Source organism: Lolium rigidum, chromosome 1 (genome assembly GCF_022539505.1).
Source record: "Lolium rigidum isolate FL_2022 chromosome 1, APGP_CSIRO_Lrig_0.1, whole genome shotgun sequence".
NCBI lineage: Eukaryota > Viridiplantae > Streptophyta > Magnoliopsida > Poales > Poaceae > Lolium > Lolium rigidum.
Window position 1 is genome coordinate 24,330,010 of NC_061508.1, and position 10,730 is coordinate 24,340,739.

At 47.4% G+C, this 10,730-nt stretch overlaps 1 long non-coding RNA gene across 2 annotated transcripts; it reads right to left on the minus strand.

Moving 5' to 3' along the window:
- Positions 1-2,456: 2,456 nt before the first annotated feature.
- Positions 2,457-6,726, minus strand: LOC124669632. Of its 2 annotated transcripts, XR_006992275.1 has the most exons (4): positions 6,619-6,726; positions 5,085-5,303; positions 2,960-4,969; positions 2,457-2,782 (listed from the first exon to the last, which is right to left on the minus strand). It is a non-coding gene; the product is annotated as an uncharacterized LOC124669632 (long non-coding RNA). The 2 variants fall into 2 exon arrangements; XR_006992273.1 differs by having other exon boundaries at positions 2,960-5,303.
- Between the last annotated feature and the right edge of the window lie 4,004 nt (positions 6,727-10,730).

Genomic DNA, 10,730 nt, shown 5'->3' on the forward strand with positions numbered 1-10,730 from the left:
CGACCTCGCGGCCACGGCCGTGGTCGTGGTCGTGGCCGCGGCATAGCTGAACGCTCGCCGTCGCCTCCCACGCCGTCGTCTTCATCGTCGGAGATGGACGTGGAGCCGGACGTCCTGTTCGAGTTCGTCCACGTCCTCAAGGGCGACCCGCGCGGCATCCGCGAGGCTGCCGGACTCCTTCGCCGAGTACGTCGGCGGCGTACGCCCGCGCAAGATGCATCTGCGGGAGCATTCGTGCGGCTACCGCCGGTGGATCGTCGACGCGATCTACGACGCGCGCGGCAAGATGTACCTCAACATCGGGCTGGGAGAAGTTCGCGCGCCACCACAACCTCGAAGCCGGCTTCATCCTCGTGTTCTCCTACTTCGGCAACAGGGACATGAGCGTCAAGGTCTTCGACGAGAGGCGCTGCCTCCGGGACTACCATGGCGACAGGGACTCCCACGACGACAGCACCGACGAGGAGGACGACTGAGTGTTGTTTCTTCGCAGTGAATACGTGCACGGAGGTTTCTGCCTGTTCGCCTCATCGGTCGAACCAACAAGGGCACCATCCTCCCGCTGGATTTTCCAGTATAGGTGATTGGGTGTGCCCTCGAGTGTTCTTTCTTAGCAGCGAACACAGGAAACCTTCGATGCACGGCCTAGTTAGGTTTAGTTTTTTTGCAATATTTTATATTTGTGTCCACCATGGTTCAAACTATGTATTAGTTTGTGGAAAACCATGTTCCAAACTATGTCTTCGTGTAAACCACGTTCCCAATTATGTATTAGTTTGTGGAAATTGAAATAAAAATGCCAAGAAAAATTATTTTAAATGTTTGGGGGCGGCGTTTGAGGGACGCGGCTGGGGAGCGACGTCCCCCAAACGCGACACGAACGAAACACGTCCCCCAAACGCTCGATCCGGCGCGGTTTGGGGGACGGTTTGGGGGACGTGACTGGAGATGCTCTAAGAGCATCTCCAACAGGCGCGCTAAAATAGCCGCGCCGTAAAAAAGAACTACCGATTTGACGCGCGCGGACGCTCGCGCGCAGCTCCAGCGGACGCGGGAAAAAAGCGCGCGCTAAAATCTTTGTCGCGCGTCCAAGTTTGCGCTATCCCGCGCGGGAGAATTGCTGCGTCCGCTGCCGCACGCGCTATAAACGCGACACGCGCGAACGCGCCAACTGATTGAAGTTTCCACGCGTCCGCTCCGTCTCTGCACCGCTCCGCCTCTCTCCCCACCTCTCCCTCTCTCCCGTCGACGCTCCGCCTCCGCACCAACACTCCGCCTCCGCGCCGGCCGACGATGCCTCCGCGCCGCTGCCCCGCCTCCGGCTACCACGGCGTTCGAGCGCGGCCGAGCGGCCGGTTCGACGCGGAAATCCGCTCCGGCGACGAGCGGATCCGCCTCGGAACATTCGATACGGCGCACGAGGCGGCGCGGGCGTACGACGCCGTCGCCTGGCGACTCGGCCGCTCCTGGCGGACGATGAACTTCCACGACGTCTTCACGTGGGAGCAGGCGGAGATGCTCGCGCCGCCGCCGCCGGTCATCACGCGCGAGCAGCAGCGCCGACAACGGGAGTTGGAGCAGCGCCTCCTCATCGCCGAGCGCGACGAGGCGATGCGCCTCGAGTGGGCGCGCCGCTTCCCCGAAGACGTCGCCGCCACGGAAGCCTTCTACGCGCAGAAGGAGGAGGAGAAGGCGGCGGTCAAAGCGAAGAAGAAGGCGAGCCGCGAGAAGCGCCGCGCCGAGTCCGCCGCGAGGAAGGCGGCGAGGGCCGAGAAGGCGGCGAGGAAGGAGGAGGAAAAGAAGAACGGCGCAGGGCCGTAAACCATCATTCTGTCCTCCTCCTCCTTCGAGTGGACGAGTACATCGGTGTCGGAGACGACTCCGAGCACCCACTCCTCGGACTTCGACTGGGAGTCGGACGAGTAGTTTCGATTTCTATTTTCATCCTCTATGTCGCGCTGTATCGTTGAACTTTTAAATATATTTGTATTTTCAATCAAATTTTCATAGTTTGTTTGATTAATTTGTTGAACTTTTAAATATATTTGTATTTTCAATCAAATTTTCATAGTTTGTTTGATTAATTTTGAAAAGAACGGTCGAATTTAGCGGTTTGCGCCACGCGCGCGCTGCAAAATAGAGCCTCCGGCGGAGTTGCTTTTTTCCCGCACCAACACGCGCTGTAAAATGAAGCATCCGGCGGGGGGGAATTCGGTATCGCGCGCGCCAACGGTTTACAGCGCGCCGAAACGGAGGTTTTGCGCGCCGGCTTTTTGCGTGCCGGCTTTTTGCGCGCCTGTTGGAGATGCTCTAAGGGGGCAACTCCTTCCAGACGAGAAAGAAACAACTCTCGGAAAATCCCCCTTGTTCTGCCTGTCACAACCTTTCCTGCACCTCACTTCATGAGAAATCCCCTCTAGATGAACAAAAACAGTACTTACGTTGTAGATTGTTCCTTACCTGAACTAGATCTGGGCAAGACATAAGTTGCATCCTCACAGATACAAACATAGTGCAGTTTATTCAGACATAAAAAGTGGGTTTCGGAGAGAATCCTGGAGGGAGTACCAATTGTCTATGCATCAACACTCAACAGTACACTAGTAACAAAATACCAAGAAAACGATGCATCTTTTCTTGAGCTGAGTACACTAGTAGATGCAGATAGGGTATCCCAAAGTTTCTGTTTGCTTTGTAGATTAGTGGCGTCTGGTGGATGTTGGGGAGGCATGGACACAACTTTCCTTCCATGACAATGCTGCCACCGTCGCGAACCGAATGTCTGAAAACAAGGGAAAAGAAATGGGACCATGTAAGAAAAGGCATGGGTTGTGCCATGAAAAATACACAAGTTACTTTGCAGTTATATTGCATCACCATGGATTGCGAAAAAACTGCAAAACCTAATGCTATTTATCATATCGCAGATGTCAGATTTGGATCTGAATGTTCCCCTTACTGAAGATGATGATGTCGACGACATGGAACCGCAGTATTGCACTCAAGCTGCCACATCAGAGTTGGTCGGCAAATCTCCAGACCAACTGTTCTATCTGCCCATAGCAGCAACTTAGTCTGAATTAACGGATGACAGATGCATACAATGAAAAACAAAACATCCTAGGTGTAACTTATCATGATATAGCAGACACAATCAAACAGAAAATGCAGTTGAAAAAGAAGAGGTAATGTAAACTCCAGGTTTCCAACTTCCTAAAGTAGTTCAGTGATATGGTTTGCACGACAAAAATTAACATGGTACTGGACTTCAATTTAGGCTAACCAGAAGACAATTTAGGCTTTAGTGAAAACAACTAAAGAAGGAAACTTAGGCTATAGTGAAAACAACTTGGGCTAATCTTTGCTGCAACTTAGGCCACAGGAAAAAGACAACTTAGGATGGAAGGACAAAAACATGGAAGATTATCTTGCTGTCAGAATATGCAGGACTAGAGACCATCAACACCAATGGTTTGTTATCATAAAAAGAAAACGACCACAACAAATAACATGGATATAGAGCAAAATGCACCGCTTGAACCTTAGGCTATGAAAAACATGCAACTTAGGCTAAACTAAAAGACAAGTTAGGCTATAGTGAAAACACCAAAGAACACAACTTAGAATATAGTGAAAACAACTTGGGCTAGTCATGGCTTCAATAGGGTTATAGTAAAAAGAAACTAAGGCTATACTTAAAACAACTGAAGAAGCATGAATGAACGAGCGCAGTGCTACCAGGAAGCACAGTGACCAATAAACAAAAACGAACAACCATAATGCTTATTCATCTCAAATTTTAGTGCCAGAAAAATCAGAATAACAACACATTTGAGCTTAGTTACTTTCAGAAGCCAACTTAGGCATGTTGACCAAGGCAACTTAATTAATTCAGTAGCCAACTTCAAAAGAGAAAATTCATGATTAAAAAAGAAACATGATAAAAAAAACATAGTTACTTTCAAAAGCCAACTTATGCATGTTGACCAAGGCAACTTAATTAATCCAATAGCCATGATAAAAAAAGAAATTAGAGCTTGCTGAGTGAAAAAAAAGCTTAGTTACTTTCAGAAGCCAACTTAGGCATGTTGACCAAGGCAACTTAATAATCCAGTAGCCAATTTCAAAACGAAAAAAAATGTACTTAAAAAGCAACATGATAAAATGCAATTTGAGCAGGGTGGCGAAACCAACTTAGTTACTTTCAGAAGCCAACATAGGCATGTTGACCAAGATGACCAAGACAACTTATGTTCTACCCCATTGGATTAGAACTAGTACCACTCGTGAGGGCGACCATCATGGTCCTACCACAGAAAGGAACACCTAAATAGATTGTACCAATACCCAACAACTTAAGAATACTAGAGGAAACAAGTTAACTAATTTCAGTACTCAACTTAAGCATGTTGAGAAGGCAACTAATTAAACAAGTGGGCAACTATGCATATTGCTCAAAAGGAACGCCTCGATAGATTGTACCGATTCCCAAGCATGCTGGAAGAATCCACTTAATTTATTTCAGTACACAAACTTAAGCTTACTGATCGAACATTAATTTATCCCACTAGCCACATAAAGTACTCCTAAAAATTAGCATCCGGATTTTCTTTTGCCACTCCTCGTTTACTAGATAGATAGATAAACTACTACCATTCATCAAGCATCCGCCTAAGTAGCAAAAATTCGCCCATTCATTTACCAAAAGATAAGAGATCGACAAACTTGAGGTCACAAAAACAAATACTCAAGCTTTTAGCTACAAACACAAGCTAAAAAACTTGTTGTGGTTAGGTTGAAACTAGTTGCAGCCTTGTCTCCACCAAGCAACGATCCCTGTTGCATGACGGGCAGACACACATTTATCTGGAAAGGCAACAGCGAGAGTCACATGCAGGTCGTCGTCGTCCGAGTTGAGCAAGCCGTCAGAGTGGGCGCCCTCCTGTACCATATTCGCCATCGCCGCGGCCTTGGGAAGCATGTACCCTCACACGCAAGCATCAACAAGGGAAGAGCAGGTGAGGTCGCACGCGCATAACAGAGAAGTGCAAAACTAGCAAAGTAGAAATGGAGTGATGCCTCACCAGCTCACCACGGCGAGGGGTCGGTCAGCAGCAACAACAGTTGGTCGCGGCGCATCTGGAGAACCAGACCAGCGGCAGCTCCTCGTGCTTGTCCCGGATGACTGCAGTAGCCAAGGGGCAGGGATGCGCCGGACCGAACCACCGGCGAGTGCGTGTCAAGGGGAATGTCCTGGAGCAACGGTGCCAAGATCTCGCACGGCGACGGTGAAACTAAGGTCTCTAAATCAATGCCAGAAATAGAGAAACCACATTTACCATTTAGTAGCAAGAACCAGTAGTATCTTCAGCACCAAAATCACACACTGACAATGTTCACATGTATGAACTAAAAGCACATAGCACAAAGACATAACACAGTAAGAATCACCTAATCACACCACTCCCAGGACATATTCCACTTCCAAAAAAAACTATACCAAGCATCCGTACCATTACTGTTAAAAACCAACTTAAGCATGGTGTCAAAACAATTCAATTACTTTCAGAAGCCAATTTAGACATAATTATCAAAACAGCTCAACTACTTTTAAAAGACAACATAAGAATGGTATCAAAACAACTCAATTACTTTCAAAAGCCAACTAAGGTATACTTATGAAAACAACTCAATTATTTTCAAAATCCAACTTAGGCATAATTATCAAAACAACTCAATTACTTTTAGAAACCAACTTAAGCATGGTATCAAAAAAATAATTTAATTTCAGAAGCTAAATTAAGCATGGTATTAAAGCCAACTTAATTACTTTCAGAAGTCAACTTAACCGTAATGATAAAACAACTTGATTAAGCAAGATTACCAACTTATACATAATTTCATGGCATAGAAAAAATGCAGCACAACCAAAGAATTCCCCAATATAGAAACCTTGTTAAACTGTCCAAATTGCCAATTACAGCAAGTGCACTAGATAGTTGTGATTAACATGAAAGGTTAGATAAAGAACTCCCGAATGGTTAACAAGTGATTACCAACTTCAGAACGTTAGCCATTTTGAACTGAAAAAAGCATGATTAGGTAGGCAACTAGGGTATATTTAAAATCCAACTTAATCATGTTGAACAAAACAACTTAAAAGAAAATCAGTACACAGCTTAAGGATAGTGCTAAAAATATACCCAAACTAAAAGATGAAAATCAAACTAAAGTATGCTGATAAAAAGCAACTTATTCTGAATTTCAGTGACTCAAATCAGATGAACAACTTGGTAAATCCCCCCAAACATATGAAACACTATGACTGAAGCTAAAAATCCCCTTCATTACGCATACATGAGCAAGCATTATTGCAAGAGAGAAAGTACTACGGATATCTAGTTCACGACGAGATGTGCACCGTGAGGATCCACAAAGCATGGCTTGCTAATTCGTACAAAGAAAATCAAATAGTAGATAGGCGTACAAAAAAAAAAGCTTCGTATGTGACCTACCGCGAGATGAATCCCCTAGATCCTAAGAACTAGAAATCTCAAACATACACTACACCATTACGAATCGCGTGTTACAGGTTGAGATTTGTGCATAGAAGATTACCTCAGGCACCTAGGCATCTCCGTCACGCATCATCGTCTCCCGAGCACCCTGGCCTCGCCCCCCAAAGCTTGCCCTCCCCCGACTAACTCGCCGACCTCACGCATGACTAGCTCCCCGCTGGCCCGCTCAGATCTCGCCGCAATTCTGCTCGCCTCGCTCCCGTTGCCGCGGCTGCGCAGCTCGCTCGACGACTCGGATCTCGCCGCACTACCGAGCGGCTCCGTTTGCCGTCGAGCTAGTCGCCATCTTGCTCGCGCTCGCCCTCCGCCTACGAGATTAGCGCGCTCCACGGCCGACGAACTCTGCACCGACGAAACCCAGGAGAAATCACGGCGCAGGGGAGAGAAATGGGGAACGAGCGGAGAGAGGTAGCGGCGCTTCTCCCGGTATTGTCGGGGTCCATGTGGGAAATTGTCGGGGGCCATGTGCAGGTCTGTCGGGACGTCTCTCCGCTGGGCCGCGAGATCGAGCGCGACGGAGGGCATCGGACGGCCAGAAACCGGAGGCTCGAACATGTTCCGTGGCCTCCGAGCACTTTTTACCATCTGGGATAAATTTTATATTCATTCCGCAAAAGCTGGGGTTATCCGTCATCACAAAAGAAATGGACAACAATTAATGATGAGAAACGAACAATTCAACCGGTGACATGATTTTGTACACCTGAAGGTAAGTAGCCCACGTCAACGTCCTGAATTATTGAGTTTGTCTACCGATATCTCTAGACTTGAGCTTAAAGCGTCATTTCCATGAAGTTTTTAAAAGCCATATTGTGCTCTTTTTATAAAAAATAAAATATATTAATATCAAGTAGATACCGGTTACACCCAGTCTCTATAAAAGTAAGGTGAAGAACTAGGTGAGACATCAAGGATACCCACGGCCAAAAATATTAAAAAATAAAGAAAAAGATCTGGCCACAATAATCAACCACTCGCAACAGCAGAACCGAAACCATGACCAATGAAAGTACCCACGCTGCAAAAGAGGTTCTCACAAAAAAAACATCTCTAGAAAGGGAACAATGCAGAAGCATCGTCGTCGCCCAACCTATAGGTCATAGGTTTTTATCCTGGACAATTCCTTCATCAAGAAAGTGATCATCATTGATAGGTACAACCAATGAAGATCGGACATAGGGTTTTCACTTTTCACCCTGAATATTGGGACTCGGTACTCGAAGAATACCACCAAACGAACTTCCCTAGTGTATACACCCTAGACTTGTCGAGGCCTCCGCTACAAATCACCAATCGTTGGACTCACATGCATCATGTGTGCGGTTTGGATGGAAACAATGCACCGCAACAGCTCTGCCCGCACAACAACATGTGAAGAATTGTCTGCATCGCATCCAATACCCACCCTCTACCATTACCTAGTAGTCTCAAGCTCGACTTCATCCACTGCGACCTTCTTATCATTCAGTTGTAACCGCCTCGCGGTGTCGATGCCTATGTCGATGTGTCATATGGTGTCAACGGAAAAGCGGAGCTTCACGACGTGCCTCCTTGAAGTCATGTGGGCAAAGGTTTGCACAGGTGTACGACCGGATTCCATCCAATCCAGAACCAGGAACCCCATGCAAAATTCCGTGAAGAACGTTGGGGGAGAATTACGGAACTCGGCTGAGGCCAGGTCAAGAACGACCTATAGCAGAAAGAACACCGAGGCCCCCATTTTTCGACAATGATTGGATTTCCTTGAAAACCAGGTGATACATATATTCCATCATAAAAATTAAGCAATATACTAGTAATTTAAGGGAATACTGTCAAATGCTAGACCGGTGACTTCGTCTTTAGGCAGAGAGGAGAGTCAGGTTGCATTATTGCATAGGGCTCTAGCTGTTCACTTCGATTGCTAAATAAAAGTGAAAATTTATCTTTATGATATAGTAGAATATTTATAGACCCAAAAAATGTAACAACGGAAGCTTTGTAAAGACGAGCACAAAGACTTCAAAGAGAAAATACGTGTGGTCCTACATAGGAACCACATGCTCCCTGCTCATGGCCACAATGAACAATAAATAGCATTTACTTATAGTAAAACATTATTGCAGTTCAAGAATACAACGAATTGTGAAATAGAGCGTACCACCTTTAGTTCTTGCAAAGTGGAACAGAGAAAGGAAAAGAGACAAAAGAAAAGTTGCTTGCCATGTTTCCAACCTGGCATTTGAGTGGGAGCCCAATAGCAAATCGTGGAATTGAGAGACGTGGGGAACTGATCGCATGCATCCTCGCAGATTTGAACTTCTCATCTGCCGTTGTTGCTCTGAGCTAGGCTGAGTAGCCTCTGTATCGAGCTGCTTTGCTCTCGTCAGTGAATTCAACTCGGTGTTAGTTAGGCTGAGTAGCCTCTGTTCGTTCGGCAAAGACGACGCTGGCGAGGTGGTGGCGAGTCTGGCGACAGTGGGCTTGGATAATGGACATGATCCTGGCGTCGGCATATTTCCCCAGTATTGTGTGGTCAAGCAGGATTTGAAGCCGGTGTAGAGATTAGGGTGTCAAGATGGCATCTCGGTGGAATTTCGCTTATAGTATATTTTGATTTTTTTTAGTTCAAATTCAAGTGTTAAAATTTACACTATAAAAAAGCAAAATGCACTTGATGTAGTTGGGATCCAACTTAACACCCTAGTAGAATGCATGTCTGCCAACGAGCGCTGCTCCGACCATGTAGTCACCCTTGATTATTTTTAAACATAAGGCCACGAAGACGGAAATGCAGTTTGGCTCCCGGGTCTATCTACTCCCGCTTCCTGAACCAACGAGCCTGTGCCAGGTGGAAGCTCGTGTGCGTACTCTGTTCTGTATTGATCTAAGTATCAAAAGTATTGAACAGTGTCTTTCGCACACGCTAGACGTTCGCTATTGCCGGTACAGACCGTGGGCTGACATCCTGGAGACCTGGACCAAGTTAACCAGTCATGGAGCCGTCGAATAGCCCGCAGCTGCGCAGCCTGCATCAGCTCACAACTACCAAAATCTGGCGCGCGCAACTCTTCAGATGTCCGTCATCAACGCAAAGGCTACGCCTACGCTGATCGTGCTGGTCGTCCTAATTAGCGTGCTATTGGGATCTGCAACCAATGAAGTATGTAAGGCAAATATTTTCAGATTGAACTAGTCACTGCAGCCTTCGTAGTTCATGCGGCAGCTTATCTGAAAATGTATCCTTATGGTGTCCTCTACTTAGGCCGCATGGCGTGTTAGCTACCTGTAATGTACAATTAATCTTTTGTAAGCCTATGCCCTCTACATTGTTAAATGGAGATCAATGTTATTAGGTCATCTCCAACGGGTTGTCGCATAACGGACCGCTTTTTAGTCTACTTGGGTCCGGATGTGACGGCCTGCGGGCACGAAGTATGCCTCGGGCAGTTTGCTGCCGGAGGTAGCCCTAAGTGCTCAGATATACTTTAAATTAATTTACATAAATTTGGGATCCCAAAGCTCCTAGTTTGCACGTTAAGAAAAAAAAAGATAAAGATAATCCCACTGCGGGATGCCGGCCGGCCGCCTCTTAGTCCTCGTCGCCGAGGTCGATTAAGATGTGCGGCGGCGGCCACACATTGGTTGCCGGAGGAGGCGGTGGCAAGTAATCCTATCCTGGCGGTGGCGCTGACCCTGCCTATTCCTCCTAGGAGGACGGGATGACCTCGTCGACAAGGGTCCTTTTGGCACGTTACTCTGCCAAGGAGATGACCTAAGCGCGATGGCCTCCTCCTCTGTCAACTTTGCGACTTCCTCCTCCATTGTCCGGTAGTCGAGGTCGTCGTCGTCTTCTAGCGGGTCCTCGGCCGTCGCATGCTGGTAGACGACACTCAGAAACGTCGGCACCCGAGGGAGGGGCTTGGCGTAGTAGGTGTACACCCCCGGTACTAGGTTTATGCCCCCGGTACTGGGACCCGTCGGTGTGGTCAGCGCGTGACGTGGGGTTGGTGTACCCCCATGGGGCTTGAAGGGTGCCTCGGCCTCCTCGTAGTGGACGTCCTCATTGACGCAGCAATCGAGGTGGGCCTCGACCATCTTGCGCCGGCGTCGTGCTCGGCCTCGAACCACCGCGCCCATAACAAGGAATCGATGGCGTATGCCGGATATGCT